The 17,507-nt window shown below is 38.4% G+C and overlaps 1 protein-coding gene across 11 annotated transcripts in view; it reads left to right on the top strand.

The window, feature by feature from the left end:
* ATRX (ATRX chromatin remodeler) overlaps nucleotides 1-17,507 on the top strand; it is a 249,450-nt gene that overhangs the window by 55,148 nt on the left and 176,795 nt on the right. Inside the window, exon 1 of one of the 11 annotated variants that reach the window (XM_079910000.1) lies at nucleotides 15,996-17,506. The exons of the other annotated variants lie outside the window; for them this stretch is intronic. The gene's annotated coding sequence lies outside the window, so the exon portion shown is untranslated. Of the gene's footprint in view, nucleotides 1-15,995; nucleotide 17,507 lie in introns of those variants that run through there. 11 annotated transcript variants of the gene reach the window in all.

Raw genomic sequence — 17,507 nt, 5'->3', positions numbered from 1 at the left:
CAGGCTCAGCGGCCATGGCTCACAGGCCCAGCCACTCCGTGGCATGTGGGATCCTCCCAGACCGGGGCACAAACCCGTGTCCCCTGCATCGGCAGGCAGACCCTCAACCACTGCGCCACCAGGGAAGCCCCCTTAGGTATTCTTTTCATCATCGGAAGTGAGCTTTTATGGTTTCTTACTGCAAATTACCACAAACTTGGCATCTTAAAACAACCCGGATTATTTATTTATTTATGGCTGCATTGGGTCTTCGTTGCTCCACGTGGGCTTTCTCCAGTTGTGGCAAGCAGGGTCTACTCTTCGTTGTGGTGTGCAGGCTTCTCATTGCAGTGGCTTCCCTTGTTGCGGAGCACAGACTCTAGGACTCTAGGTGTGCGGACTTCACTAGTTGTGGCATGTGGGCTCAGTTGTTGTGGCTTGCGGACTCTAGAGCGCAGGTTGAGTAGTTGTGGCACATGGGCTTAGTTGCTCTGCAGCATGTGGGGTCTTCCTGGAACAGGGATCAAACCTGCATCCTCCACATTGGCAGGTGGATTCTTAACCACTGCACCACCAGGGAAGTCCCAACCCAAATTTATTATCTCATAGTTCTGTAGGTTTGGAGCCTAGGTGGATTTTGATGAGCTCTGCTAAGGGAATCACAAGGTCTAAGTCAAAGTGACAGTAAGACTATGTTCCTTTCTGGAGACTCTGTGGAAAAATCCATTTCCATGCTCATTCAGGTTGTTGGCAGAATTCAGTTCATTGTGGTTGTAGGCCTGAGGTCCCCATTTCTTGCTGACTATTGGCCAGGATCCTCTCAGCTCCTTAATTTCCTCTCACATGGCCCCCACCATCTACAAAGACATCAAAAACATGTGTCTTCCTCATGCTTTGAATTTCTCTGACTTATCCTTTTGCTTCTCTGCACCTTCTGCACGAGCTGGAGTCATTTTTCTACTTTAAAGGTCTCATGTGATTAGACTAGACCCCCTCCTTCTCACCACTTCCCAGTGAGCTCCCATTTTTAAGGTCAACTGTGCCATTTTACATAGCAGAACCATGGGAGTGTTATTTCCTCACGTTCACAGGTTCTGAAGATTCGGGATCATGAAATCTTGGGGACCATTCCTAGAAATTCTGCCTACACCACATCCATTCACGATTCTTGTGGCTCAATGATATGTTACTATGGTGGGTTCAAAATCATGATGTTCTGATCTATCATTCCTCCTATGTTTTAGTTGGCATATTACTATAAGGGAGAAGTTTACATTTCTATGCTCTGTATTCATTTGTTTATATTAGTATATACTAATTTTTTTTCTTTTTCCATGAACATTTTCTTACTGTCATTATTTTAATATCCAAATTGTACCAGTATTGGCTAGTGGGAACCCCTTTTGTATGGCTCCTGCAGACCTTTTCACAAGTCTTCATCAACCTTGAGCACTTTCTTACTTTCTGCTCTCACAAGATGTTCATTATTTACTTTGCACTGTCCCTTCCCCAGCCATGGAATCAGTTATTTCTCCAAGGAGTTCTGATTCCTTTTAGAGGGATATGGTGTTTAGAAAGCAATATCTGGGTGTATGATGTGCTCATTGCCGCCAGGATGTCTGCTTCCAGGCCCTTTAGCAGAGAAAGCCAATATATGTGTTATGTTTTCATGCACTGATATTGATACTTTTAATTTTACTTTGGACTACAGACATCATTCTAGTCTTCCTCTTTTTGTATTTTAACTTCTTACTGCAACAGAAAGATGGCTCCCATTATCCTCAGTTTATGTACTCAGTTGATCAGTCTTCATTGTATCCACGTGGTTTCAAATTTGCAAACCAAATCATCACAATAAAGAAACCTAACTAGTGTTAAATATTTGTTTAAAGTTCCTTTTGTCTTTAGAATGAAATCATAGCATCACAGTTCTATATTCAGTAGTTAGTTGGGGAGTTCTGCTTCTGGTAGTGGCAGAGTAGCTCTTTATGGATAAACAGATATCTCTCACAGATACCAATTATTAATTCTGGCCAAAATACTGAACACAATGATGTGAGGAAACTGAACAGTGACACAAAGTGGACACAAATTGGAGTAGGGTCAACCCATGGAAGAAAGAAGTATTAATGGCTGAACTCCCAATTGTTAAGCCTTTTTTCCTTAGGAAAGGTGCCAGTTAGCTCCATCAGTGGAATTTAAGACTTGGATAGCTCTGTCCTTCTGGATATGCTGTTTGAGCTTGCAACCCCACTACTTCTGATAGCCTTCTTGCGACTAAGGTTGAACCAGCATAAAACTCAGCATTTGGTCCAAGGTGGTGGTGTAGGAAGACCCTGATCTCACCCCTCCCCACAGACACACCGAATTTACAGCTACGTAAAGAGTGATGCCTCTTGCAGAAGAACTGAGGTCTGATTAAACAGCTTCTCCACAACAAATGATACAAGGACCACATAGAGATTGGTAGGAGACACAGAGAGAGAGTATTGATGGGAGCCCCACTTCAGTGTGGTGTACTGCCGTGGCGAGGGATATCACTAAGGGGCCTGTGTACAGACCTGCCTCCCCTGGGGCACAGAGAAAAAACAGTGGTTTAAAGGAGATCTAGACTGTACATGAAGGAAATCCACTTACTAACCCTAGAGTGTCTGCTAAATGGGCAGGGAACTGCTGGAACTATCTCCAATGTTGAAGGTGCTAGAGAGCACCATTTTTTGTGTTCCTCCTTTACCTTGATAGCGCAAGTGGGAACATAGTCCACGTTCTCTAGCTGGCCTTCCAAGGCCACCTCAGCATACCTCTGGCCCACACAAGCTATAGGCGTCCTACCAAGGCAGCCTGAGTATACAGTGCCCCAGGACCCCCTGGCTCATGACTTATTAGGCTCCAGCTGGCTTGCCAAAGCTGCCTGGCACACACAGACTACACAGGGGATGCTCTTAACTGAGGTTATGCCTTCAAGACCGGGAGAGGTACCTGTTTTGCCTGATGTATAGAAAGAAACACAAAGTCAAACAAAATGGGGACAGAGGAATATGTTCCAAGTGAAAGAACAAGGTAAAACTGCAGAAAAAAATCTTAATGAAATGGAGATAAGTAATTTACCTGATAAAGAATTCAAAGAAATGGTCATAAAGATGCTTACCAAACTAGGTAGAAGAATGGAGGAACACAGTGAGAACTTCAGCAAAGAGAAAATATAAAAAAGAAACTGTCAGAACTGAAGAACACAATATTGGAAAATACAGTAGAGGAAATTATAGTTGATACAGTAGAACACATCAGTGATTTGGAAGACAGAATAGTGGAAACCACCCAATCAGAACAGAAAAAAAGAAGAATTTTAGAAAGTGAGAGTTTAAGGGATCTCTGGGGGGCTTCCCTGGTGGCGCAGTGGTTGAGAGTCTGCCTGCCGATGCAGGGGACGCAGGTTTGTGCCCCGGTCTGGGAGGATCCCACATGCCGCGGAGCGGCTGGGCCCGTGAGCCATGGCCACTGAGCCTGTGCGTCCAGAGCCTGTGTTCCACAACGGGAGAGGCCACAACAGTGAGAGGCCCGCATACTGCAAAAAAAAAAAAAAAAAAAAAAAAAAAGGAGATCTCTGGGACATCAGGAGTACTAACATTCTCATAGTAGGGGTAGGGGTCTCAGATGGAGAAGAGAGAGAGAAAGGGACAAAAAATTTACTTAAAGAAATAATGTCTGAAAACTTCCCTAGTCTGGGAGAGGAAACAGACATCTAGGTACAAGAATCACAGAGTTCCAAACAAGGTGAACCCAAGGAGATCCACACCAAACATGTAAGTAAAATGGCAAAAGATAAAGTGAGAATTTTATGGGCAGCAGGAGAAAAACCACTAATCATATACAAGGAAAATCCCATAAAATTATTAGCTTATTTTTCAGCAGAAACTGTGCAAGCCAGAAGGGGGGGGTGGCATGATATATTTAAAGTACTGAAAGTAAAAAAACTTCCAACCAAGAATACTCTACCTGGCAAGGTTATCATTCAGAATTGAAGGAGAGATGGAGTTTCCCAGACAAGCAAAACCTAAAGGAGTTCAGCACCACTAAAATGGCCTTACAAGAAATGTTAAAACGTATTCTTAGGTGGAAAAGAAAAGGCAATAGTTAGAAATAAGAAAATATATGAAAGAAAAAAATCTCACTGGTAAAGGTAAATATATAGTAAATCAGCCACTTACAAAGCTAGTAGGAAGGTTAAAAGACAAAAAGTAGTAAAATCAACTATAACTACAATAAGTAGCTAAGGGATACACAAAGTATAAAGTTGTAAAATATCATGTCAGAAACAAAATGTTGGGGGGGTAGTAAAAATGTAGTACTTTCAGAATATATTTGAACTTAAGCAACTGTCAGCCTAAATTAAATCAGTGTGTGTGTGTGTATGTGTGCGCACGTATCAACCTGATGGTAGCTGCAAACCCAAAACCTGCAATAGATAAACAAAAAATAAAGGAGCCCAAACATAAAGAAAATCATCAAACTACAAGGGAAGAGACTTCCCTGGTGGTCCAGTGTTTAAGAATCTGCCTTCCAACGCAGGGGACGTGGGTTTGATCCCTGGTCAGGGAACTAAGATGCCACATGCCACGGGGCAGCTAAGTCTGCGTGCTGCAACTACTGAGCCTGTGTGCCGCAACTAGAGAGCCCACACGCCACAACTAGAGAGAAGCCTGTGCGCCGCAGCTAAGACCCAAGGCAGCCAAAAAATAAATTAATAAAATATTTAAAAAAAAACTACAAGGGAAGAAACCAAGAGAAGAAAGGAATAGAGAGTAACTATAAAAACAAGCAGAAAATAATTAACAAAATGGCAATAGGTAAATCCTTATCAATAACCACTTTAAATATAAATTGACTAAATGCTCCAATCAAAATAGAGATGGCTGAATGGATTAAAAAGCAAGACCCATTTATATGCTGCCTACAAGAGACTCACTTCAGATCTAAAGACAAACAGAGTTGATACTGAAGGGATTGAAAAAGGTATTCAATGCAAAAGGAAACGAAAAGAAAGCAGGGGTACTAAACAAAATGCTACAAAACCAATGCATCAACGAAGAAATCAAAGAGGAAATTAAAAAATACCTTGAGACACATGAAAATGGAAACACAACTTTCCAGAATCTATGGGATGCAGCAAAAGCAGTTCCAAGAGGGAAGATTATAGTGATACAGGCCAACTTCAAGAAAAAAGAAAAATCTCAAATTAAAAAAAATGTAGCTTTACATTTAAAGGGACTAGAAAAAGAAGACCAGAACAAGTCCTGACTTAGTAAAAGGAAAGAAATAATAAAGGTCAGATTGGAAATAATGCACCTGATAGCTCGTCTTCTTCCTCTTAACAGGGTCTTTTGCAGAGTGAAAGTTTTAAATTTTGAGGAAGTCTAATTTATAGATTTCCTTTTGAGGATCATGCTTTTCTTACATATAAAGGAGCTAGAAAAAGAAGAGCAAACAAAACCCGAAGTTAGTAGAAGGAAATAAACCATAAAGATCAGGGCAGAAATAAATGAAATAGAGACTAAAAAATAATAGAAAAGATCAATGAAACTACGAACTAGTTTTCTTTTTGAAAATGTAAACAAAATTGAAAAATCTTAAGTCAGACTCATCGTGAAAAAAAGAGAGTCCAAATAAATAAAATGAGAAAGGAAAGAGGAAAAGTAACAACTTAAACCACATCAATGCAATGAATCCTAAGAGACTATTGTGCCAACAAATTGGACAACATCAAAGAAGTGGATAAATTCCTAGAAACTTAACAATTTTCAAGACTGAATCATGGAGAAATACAAAATCTAAACAGACTGATTACTAATGAAATTCAATTAGTGATCAAAAAACTTCCAACAAACAAAAGTTGAAGAGCAGTTGGCTTCATAGGTGAATTCTATCAAACATTTAAAGAAAAATTAATAGTTATCAATATTGTAATAACTTGGTATGGTGACAGATGATAACTAGACTTGTAGGGGTGGTCATTTTATAACGTATAAAATATTGAATCACTATGTTGTGCACCTAAAACTAATATATTAAGTTAATTATTTTTCAATTAAAAGAGTTGAATGGAAACCTGCATTCTTGATGAGGCATAAAGGAATTTAGGGAGACCACAGTAGGTTTAGTAAAATGAGAGGGGAGATCCCACCTAGAAGAGAGCTACAGTTTGGGAGCTCTGGAACCTGCAAAAACTCTTGCCATATCTGGTTGATTCACAAGTGCAGCCCAGATTCTAGGTAGCCCAGTTAGGGCTAAAAGAACAGAATAAAGCTTTCAGCTGCTTACACTAGAGGGTATATATTTTGGGGTTTGATTTCAGGTAAGTTGACTATCCGCTATTAACAAAAATAACAACTGTAACAGCATGCAGTGTTTTCACTGTATCTTTAAAAATGTCCAGTACCCAATCTGAAATAAAAAGAGGAAATTGTGACTCATGTTCAAAAGGAAAGGCAAGCAGTAGAGACAATCCACATATGTCTCAAATGTTGAAATTAGCAAGCAAGAATATTAAAGCAGCTATTGCAACTATGCTTTAGTATAATAAAGCAAATACATTTATGTTGAATGGACAGGTAAGAAATCTCAGTACAAACATAGAAAATGTAAAAAAGAACCAATTTGAAATTCTAGAACTGAAAAATAAATTTCTGAATAACAAATCATTGTTTGTACTTAACAGGAGATTAGAGATAGCTGTAGTAGTGTCAGTAAATTTGATGATAGTCTAATAGAAATTATCCAAAATGAGAATAGAAAACATTGAAAAATAAAAAGTGTGCAGAACACTTGCTCTTCAGATCCTTTCCCCAATAAATCTGTGTAGTTATCCACCAAATACATGTAAAGAATAGGAATGTTTAATGATAGAGAAAAAAATGTTGATAGAAACTCTCAGTTGGCCCAGTGTTTTGTAGTTAGCCGTATACTAATCTTGCATATACTTTGATACATTTTTACCTTCTTACTTCATTTTTGTGGTGCTATTTTAAATTCCCTGGTTTTTAAATTTCAGATTCCAATTGTTCATTGCAGGAATTCACTTATGTTTTTTATGTCGACCTTGTATCCTGTGAACTTGCTCTAGGTAGCTTCTTTTTCATCTTTTAGATTTATTGGAATTTTCTACCTAATCTGGTTGTCTGCAAATAGGGTCACGTTTATTTCTTCCGTTCCATCTCTTTGCCTTTTAATTCCTTTTCTTGCCTCATTATGCTGGGTAGGACTTTCTGTATTTTCCATTATTATGTTGAAGAAGAATGATGATAGCAGACATCTTGGTGTTTCTGATGTTAGTAGGAAAGTGTTCAGCTCTTTCACCATTAAGTATGATGGTTACTGTATAAGATTTTTGTAAATATTCTGTCAAGTTGAGGAAGTTCCCCTCCCCTAGTTTTCTGAGTTTTTCCCCTAAAGTGGTATTTTTATTGAGATGGATGTAGATTCATATGCAGTTGTAACACACACACAGCTCTTACACACTTTTCCCAGTTTCTCACAATAGCAACATTCTACAGAAGTATAACATATTGTCAGTTAACCACGTTATTGATATCTACCAATCTGATTTAGATTTCCTCAGTTTTACTTGTACTTTTGTGTTTTTGTTAAGTTCTATACAGTTTGATTACCTTGAGTTGATTCATGTATCCACCACCACAGTCAACATGCAGATTCCTTATCTTGCCCTTTTATAATCATGCTCAGCTCCCTACCCCTACTCCTACCTGTGCCTAACACCTGGAAATCACTAATTTGTCCTCCATTTCTAAATTGTTTTTCATTTTAAACATGTTCTATAAATGGAATCCTATAGTATATGACATTTGGGGATTGAGTTTTTTCACTTAGCATAATTCCCTTGGGATTCAGCCAGGTTGTTGCATGTGTCAATAGTTCTCTCCTTTTTATTGCAATGTGTAGTTTTCTATGGTATGGATGTACCACAGTTTAACCATTTACCCATTAAGGGACATCTGGGATGATCCCAGATTTGGGCTGTTACAAATAAAGCTGCTGGTAAACATTAGTGTACAGGTTTTTGTGTCAACATAAGTTTTCATTTCTCTGGGATAAATACCCAGGAGTGCAGTTGGTGTGTCATAGGATGGTTGCATGTTTTTTTTTTTTTTTAAGGACACTCCTAAATTGTTTTCCAGAGTGGCTATACCATTTTATATTCTCACAGCAATGTATGAAGGATCAATTTCTCTGCATCCTCGCCAGCATTTGGTTTTACCACTATTTTAAAAAAAATTTAGACATTCTGATAGATACCTAATGATATCTCAGTGTGGTTTTAATTTGCATTTCCCTAATGACTACTAAAACTTTTAACACCATTATTGAGATATAATTTACTTACAATACAATTCACCAGTTTAAAGTGTACAATTCAGTAGTTTTTAGTATGTTCACAAATACATGCAGCCGTCACCACAGTAAATTTTATAATGTTATTATCACTTGAAAATGAAACTCTGTACTCTTTAGATATCACCCCCTACCCCCAGCCTTAAGCAACCACTAATCTACTTCCTTGTCTTTATAGATTTCCCTATTTCAGACTTTCTTATGAATGGCATTCTATTACATGTGGTTCTTTGTGACTGGCTTCTTTCACTTAGTATAATGTGTTTAAGGTGTATTTATGTTGTAGTGCATATTAGTACTTCATTTCTTTTTATGACCAAATAACATTCCTTTATATGGATATACCACATTTGTTTGTTGATGGACAATAACATCTTGTTTCTACCTTTTGGCTATTATGAATAATGCTACTATAACATTTGTGAACAAGTTTGTGTGTGGCCATATATTTTCATTTCTCTTAGGAGTGGAATTGCTGAGTTATATGGTAACTCTGTTAAATCCTTTGAGGAAATATCAAACTGTTTCCCAAAGTGGCTACACCATTGCACATTCCCCCCAGCAGTGTATGAGGATTCTGATTTCTCTGCATCCTTGCCAACAGTAGTTGTTATCTGACTTTTTAATTTTAGCCATCGTAGTACATGTGAAGTCGTGTCTTATTATGGTTTTGGTTTTCATTTTGCCTAATGGTTAATGATGTTGAGCATCTCTTCATGTGCTTATTGGTAGTTTGTATATATTCCTTAGAGAATTATCTATTTAGATCCTTTGCTCATTTTTAATTGGGTGTTTGTCTTTTTATCATTGATTTATAAGAATTCTTTATATATTCTAGACTTTTATTATGATAAAACTACACAATATAAAATTCACTATTTTAACCAATTTTAAGTATACAGTTCTATGGCATTAAGTACATTCACACTGTTGTGTAACCATCACTACCATCCATCTCCAGAACTTTTTCGTCTTCTCTACCTGAAACTCTGTACCCATTAAAATCACTAACTTCCCAATCCCCTTTACCCCCAGTCCCTGGCAACCACTATTCTACGTTCTTTCTCTATGAATATGACTACTTTAGGAACCTCATATAAGTGGGGTCATACGGTATTTGTCCTTTTGTGTCTGGCTTATTTTACTTGGCATAATGTCTTCAAGGTTAATCAGTGTTGTAGCATGTATCAAAATTTTCTTCCCTTTTAAGGCTGAATAGCATTCTGTTGTGTATATATATGTATTTCTTTAATTTTCTTGATGATGTCCTTTGAAGCACAAATGTTTTTAGTTTTGATAAAGTCCAGCGTATCTATTTTTATTCTTGTTGCTCATACTTATGGTGTCATGTCTAAGGATCTATTTCTAAATCTGGGGTCACAAAGATTTACCCCAATATTTTCTTGAAAGAGTTTTATAGTTTAGGCTCTTATGTTTAGGTTTTTAATGATGCATTTAGAGTTAATTTTTGTATGTGGTGTAAGGCAGGTCTCCAACTTAACTTTTTGCTTGTGGATACACAGTTGTGCCATACTGTTTGTTGAAAAGATTATTCTCTCCCTTCTGAATGGTCTTGGCATGCTGTTGGAAATCAGTTGACCATAGATATATGGGTTTATTTCTGAACTTTCATTTCTTTTTGACTGATTTTTATATCTGTTCTTTTGCCTGTAGTACACTGTACTGATTATAGTTGTTTTACACTAAGTTTTAGAATCTTGAAGTGCGAGTCTTCCTATTTTGTTTTTCCTTTTGAAGGTTGTTTTGACTATTCTGGGTCCATTTTAATTCTACATGAATTTTAGAATGAGCTTGTCAATTTCTACAAAGAAGTCGAGTGAGATTCTGACAGGGATTGCCTTTTTTTAAAAATTGTAGATCAATTTGTGGAGTATTGCCATCTTAATGTTGTCTTCTATTTCATGACCATGCAGTGTTTTACCACTGATTTAAGTCTTTAATTTCTTTCAATGATGTTTTGTAGTTTTCAGAGTATAAGTTTTTAACTTCTCTTGTTAAATTTATTCCTAAGCATTTTATTCTTTTTGATGGTATTATAAATGGATTGTTTTATTTTCAGATCTTTCTTTGCAAGTGTACAGAAATACAGTTGACTTCTGTATATTGTTCTCACATCCTTCAACCTTTCTGAACTCATTTACTAGTTGTAATATTTTAATGGATTTCTTGAGACTTTCTCTATTCAAGATAATGTCTCCAAAGACAGTTTTACTTCTTCCTTTTCAGTCTGGCTGCCTTTTATTTCTTTTCTCTTGCTTACTTGCTCTGGCTAGAATCTCCATTACAATGTTAAATGGAAGTGGCAGGAGAGGATTTCCTTCTCGTATTCTGATCTTAGAGCAAAAGCATTCAGTCTTTTACCATTAAGTATGATGTTACCTGTGGGTATTTTGTAGCTTGCTGTGGAAGTTTCCTTTATTAAGAGTTTAAAAAAATAAATTATATTCTTTAGAGCAGTTTTAGGTACACAGAAAAATTGAGTGGAACGTACAGAAATTTCCTATTATGTGTCCACACACATGCACAGCCTCCCCCACAACCACAGTTGTACATCTGTTACAGTTGATGAACCTACAGTGAGTGACAAGTCATTATCATCTAAAACCCATAGCTTGCATTGGATTTCACTCTTGATGTTGTACATTCTAGGGATTTTGACAAATGTGTAATGACATCTATCTATCATTATAGTATCATACAGGTTAGTTTCACTGTGAAACTGTACACCTCAGATTGGGACTTGAACTCAGTCCCACCTCAGATGGGACTAAAACCCAGTTGTGCCTCAGATGGGACTTGAACGTGCAACCTCTGGCTTAGGAGGGGACTCAAACCCTCCCAAGCTGAAACCGCACACCTGGTCTCAGGACTCAGTGAAGCTCAGATTTTTATGTCTCAGCACAGAAGGAATTCAGCGAGAGGCAAAGTGACAGGCAAGAAGTAGATTTATTAATGTAAGATGCATGTGAAGTATACAAGCAGGCAGGCAAGAGGGCTGTGCCCCGAGAACTAAGTTGGCTACATTTTTACAATCAAAGGAAAAGTGGGAAAGGAGAGAAGACTACCTTCTTCCTCTTCCTTTGTAAAGATGTTGCAGGAAAATGGGGTGCAAGAGGATGGTCATGTTCCAGGTCTCGGGTGAGTTCCTGGGATGTGCTGCCAAGTGAAGGTCCCTGGCTTCGTGCAGGAAAGAATTCAAGAGCGAGCCATAGTGAAGTGAAAGTAGGTTTATTGAGCGAGATACACGTTCCGTAGGCAGAATGCGGTTCATTTCAGAAGGTGAGAGAGCAGCCCTGGGAGCTACACAATCCATAAGGTGTGGGCCACCTCAGAAGTAGAGAGGCCCTGGGGTGTGGGGGGTGTTTATTTTTTATGGGTTTGGTAATTTCATAGGCTAATGAGTAAGAGGTTTATTCCAACTATTTTGGGGAAGGGGCGGGGATTTCCAGGAATTGAGTCACTGCCTACTTTTTGGCCTTTTATGATTAGCCTAGGAACTGTCATGGTGCCTTGTGGGTGTGTCATTTAGCATGCTAATGTATTACAGTGAGTGTATAACAAGGCTCAAGGTCTACTGGAAGTCGAATCTTCCACCATCTTGGGCCTACTTGGTTCTAACCAGTTTTTGTCGTATCCTCAATGGCTCTCATTCTTTTAATGGTTGTGCCCTGCCACCCTCCCTCCTGTCTCAAGTGCACTAAAAATCCTCTGTTCCATCTATCCATCCTTCCCCCTGTCCCCGCCCCCAAATCCATGGCAACCATTGATCTTTTTCTGTCTCCGTAGTTTTGTCTTTTCCAGAACGTCATATAGTTGGAATCGTACAGTATGTAATCTTTTCAGATTGGCTTTTTTCACATAGTAATATACAATACATTTAAACTTCCTTCATGTCTTCTCATGGCTTGGTAGCTCATTTCTTTTTAGAGCTGAATATTATTCCATTGATTGGATGTAACACAGTTTATCCAATTCACCTTTTGAAGGATATCTTGGTTGCTTCCAAATTTTGACAATTATGGGAAAAAAGCTACTTACGAAGGTGTTTTCTTTTTTTTTTAAGGTTTTCAAAATAACATTTATTTCTTAAAAGTTAACATGTGCATAATAGGAAACCAAAGAACACAAGAAGCAAAAAACAAAGTCATCCTCCATCACAAGCAGTTTACCATTTGATGTGTCCTTCTAGGTCTCGTTTGTGTATTTAAACACAACTAAGCATCCATTTTTATGTAATTAAGATCATACAGTTATGTATCATGCTTTTTCACACATCATGAATATTTACCATTTCAAAGTCCCAAAGTTATGAGTATTTTGATAACCAAAAATACACTACACCAACTCAATCTGGAAGGAAAAAAAATGTAATCCTTTTTTGGTGACAAAAACTTCAGAAAAGACAAAAATGGCAACAGGCCTCTAGATAAAGATATTGGCAGAGTTATGATTAAAATACTACATTCCCTTAACGTTCAATTAAAAATGAGACATAAAGCAACAGCGTACCCAAAGTATAATGCTTTTAAGAGGATTCATTATCTGATCTAAACTATTAAAGTATTAGCAAGGAGGTATGTTTCCACTGAATTACTTAACAATGTATTCCTATAGTACAGCTAAGAGATGCACACACATCAATGGTTATCATCAAAATATAAAAAGGAACACATCCACGTACTTCCCTCCCTTTTATACTGCCTTCTGCCCCTCTGCTGCCAACCTAATGAACAAGTCCTGGTGTACATTTCTCAGATGGTTTAACAATTCCATGTCCAAGATGCTACTTTTTTACCAATTATAACAAAGATACTTACAAATTGGTTAATTCACTAGCTCTACTTTTTATCATACATTGTCACCTCAGGACTCCTAAAAAGCCTAGATGTTGCAAAATAATGAATGAACCTTGTCCATAGTAAGCATTGGTACTTTACAAAAATGCACATTTAGACCTATGGTTATAACCTAAAACTGTCTTCTAGATATGGAGATATTAGCTAAGAGCCCTTCCCTTCACCCTTCCTCTTACCCCTCCTCCAGCATATCAGCAACTAAGTACAGGACTATATCTAGCTCCAAGAGGTGGATTAACATAGACGCTCCCAGAAGACACAGCCCTTCCTAAAAACCAACAAAAGGGCATTTATTAAGGGGTTATTTTACTACCTCTACTTTTAATATACTTTGGGCATTAGGACTTGCTTATTCTTTGATACACAGCAATATTAACTAAAACACACAAATAGAACACTGGTTAGACAATCTGAACTTGTCTAAAGACTCATGGGCACAGATCCCTTCTCTGTACTTCCTTCCTGTCTGCTCCCGCCTCCCCACCACCCAGTGAATAGTCAGCTTACTCTACAAGACTCAAGTTTAACAATTTCCACTCCCCAATACAACCATTCCTATGAATTAACAGAAAAAAAAAACTTAAAAGGTGTTACTTTTAACTCTCTATTTTCAACATATGTTGTGTACTTTTACACATCTAGAAAGATTAGATGTTTCAAATACAGATTTAACTTTGTCCACTATGTATACACGTAGTAGCACTGAAGAAACTGCACACAAAGGCTATAGTCACAAAATGTCTCCTAAACAGGAACACTCTGGCCTAGAAGCTTCCCCTTCTCATCTCTATCAACCCAGTGGACAAGAATAATAAGCAACTGTAATGCTTAGAGGGGATTTTAACAATTTTACTTCCTCCAGTTGTTTTCAGAAGTCTTTCCTATGAATTTTAACACGAAGTGTACACAATGTATTTATCGGCTATTTTTGTCATACACTGGCAACCTCTTTAACATCTAGGAAGACTAGATGTTGTAAATTTGGACCCTCTGTCCTTTATGTACACTATGTACACAGCCAAGTAAAACAAAATGCAGAGACACACCAGACAATGGTTAGTCTTGGTATAAAGCCCTTTACACTTTCTTCTTTCTCCCTGAACCAGCACAAATAAAATAATGTGTACTGCTCAGAGATGTGGTTTGATCATTTTGATCACTCCATTTCTAAAAGACAGTATTTCATATGAATTTTAACAAAAGGATATATCTACAAAATATGTTACTTCACTACCTCTACTTTTAACATACTTTGTGCACTTCTAAACATCTAGAAAGACTAGATGTTTCAAATAAGGACTAAAGTTTGTCCACTATATACACAGTAGTGTTGAATAAACTACACACATGTAACAATGCTTAGGTCTGAAAGTGTCTTCTACATAGGAACATTCTAATCTAGAACACTTCATTTCTCCCAGTACCTCCTTTCTGTCATCCATCCAACATTGGGCAAGTACAGGCACAGGTGTCACTTAGATGTGATTTACAATTTCACTTCCAAAGGCCCTTTTCAATGAATTCAATGAAGACGGCCTTTCAATGAATTTTAACACAAAGTGTACAAAATGTGTTAGTTTACTAACTCTACTTTTGTCATACATTGGCAACCTCTTTAATATCTAGAGACTAGATATTATAAAATTGGGACCCATTGGTCCAGTATATACAAAATATATACAGTAAAGTTAAACAAAATGCATGTAACATATAGAGCAATGGATAAGTTGAAATGTTCTAGTACCTGCTAGCAAAACATCTTTTGCAGTCTTCCCTCCCACCTCCCTAAACCCAATGAACAAGCACAGAGTATACTGTTCAGAGAGGAGGTTTAACAATTCCATTTCCAAAGACAGTGTTTCCCATCAGTTTTTAAAAGCTATTTACAGGAAGCATTATTCTACTAAAACTACTTTTAAATACATCAAGCACTTCTAAACATCTAGAAAGAATAGATATTTCATATAAGAACTTACTTGTCCACTATGTACACAGCACTGTTAAATAAAATTGCACACATGTAACAATGGTTATAATCTGAGGTATCTTCTAAATATGACCATTTGGCCTGAACCATTTCCTCCCTCACTTCCTTCTCTCCACCGCCAATCCAGTGGACAAGTACATGCATATGTAATGCTTAGAGGTGGCTGAACAAATTCATATCCAAAAGTCATTTACAGAAGACAAGCTTTCCTATGAATTTCAATAAAGTATACAAAATGTGCTAATACACTGGCAACCCCTTTAACATCTAGAGACTAGATGTTGCAAAACTAGGACTCAATTTGTCCATTATATACACTATATACACAGCAAAACAAAATGAACATACAAAAAATGGTTTTGTCTGAAAATGTCCTGGTATGAACACACTAGCATATTACCTTTTGCAATTCTTTCCCTCCCTCCTCCAAACCACTGAACAAGTATAGACAATAGTATACTGCTCAGACAGGTGGTTTAACTTCCCAAAGACAGTACTTCCTGTGAATTTTAGCAAAAAGATATTTACAAAGTGATATTTTACTACCTCTACATTTAACATACGTTGGGCACTTGTAAACATCTAGATGGACTAGATGTTTCAAATAAGGACTTAATTTGTCCACTATATACAGAGCAGTACTGAATGAACTGCACACATGTAACAGTTATAATCTGAAACTGTCTTCAAAATACCAGCATTCTAGCCATTCTAAGACCAACCCCCTTCTCTCTCTCCCCCCCACCAACCCAGAGGGCTATCATGCTCAAATTTTCAGAAGACAATCCTTCCTAGAAATTTTAACACAAAATGTACAAAATGTATTATTTACTATTTTTGTCATACACTGCCAACCTCTTTAACATCTAGAAAGACTAGATGTTGTAAATTAGGACTCATTTGTCCATTATATACACTATATACACAGCAAAGTGAAACAAAATGCAGGAACATAAAAAAGACAATGGTTAATCTTGCCTCACTATAAACACACTGGCACAGAGCTCTTTGCACTTCCTTCTCCTCCCCGCGACCTTGAACCAGTGCACAAACAAACACAGTGCATACTGCGTACTGTTCAGAAAGGTGGTTTGGCCACCCCTCCCCCCACAAAACAACATTTCATACGAATTTTAACAAAAAGATATTTACAAAATGTCTTTTTACTACCTCTACTTTGAACATATATCAGGCACTTTAGAAGATCTAGAAAGACTAGATATTTCAAAAAAGTACTTATGGTCAACTACACATACAGTAGTAAGGAGTAAAATGCACACACAAAACAATGGTTCTAATATGCAAATGTTTTCTGTGACCAGTCTGGCACAGAACCTTCTTTTCTTCCTCCTCAACGTCTTCCATTCCATGTCCTCTAACCCACTGAACAAACGTGGACCTCTGTGGCTCCTGATGTTGCCTCTAGAGGTGGTCAAACAACTCCATTTCGAAAAGTCATTTCCAGAAGACATTTCTTTTCTACGGTTTTTTTTTAAAGAAACAAATGGGCATTTACAAGACATGTGACTTTAACTCTATCATACGTCGGCAACCTCGTCACATCTAGAAGGCCTATATGTAGAGAAAAGTTTTCTTTCCAAAGGTTGGGGGGAAAGTTGAGAGCAGCTTTTTCATATTATATACACAGGCCTTCTATAAACGGCCAGTAAATCTTCCCAAAGGGTGGCTGGCACTTCCTGTTGGCCGCGTGTGGTACGTTATAATACCATTTCTATCTTCCGACATCGAGGTCTTGGTAGAACGATGACCAACCGCCCGATGACCCGCTAACGTTCCACCCATCGTCGACCGGGGCTCCGCTCACCTTCCGGGCCTGTTAAGGTCTTTGTCTGTCATTGTCCGGACGATGTGAGGTCTCGTCCAACTGGGGCAGAGAGGTCACCTCAGGTCCCGGATCCGCGCGGGCTCCAAGGCCGAAGGGTGGCTGAGCTGGCGTCCACATAGAGCCCCCTTCCCGGGCCCTCGAAGCTCTAATGGCCCTCCGCAGTCTTCCAGTGGCCGCTATTTTTCTCACCCTGCCACGCCCAACGCCCAAAGGCGCGACGTCCTCCGTGGCGTGACGGAGGCTTGCCTAACCCCTGCAGCGTGGGGTCAAGAGACCCGGCAGTGGGTGGGATCTGGGCTCCGAGGGGCCGCCGCCATTAGGTCGCGGAAGTGGCGGTGCGGGAGCAGTTTGTTGCTGCTTCCAGGCTCGGGCCCTGCCAGTGGGCGGCTGCGGCGAGGGCTCTGGGGCTCGG

Source organism: Stenella coeruleoalba, assembly GCF_951394435.1.
Source record: "Stenella coeruleoalba genome assembly, chromosome: X".
Taxonomy (NCBI): domain Eukaryota; kingdom Metazoa; phylum Chordata; class Mammalia; order Artiodactyla; family Delphinidae; genus Stenella; species Stenella coeruleoalba.
The sequence above is the reverse complement of the archived record's forward strand: the minus strand, read 5'-3'. Positions and strand labels throughout refer to the sequence as shown.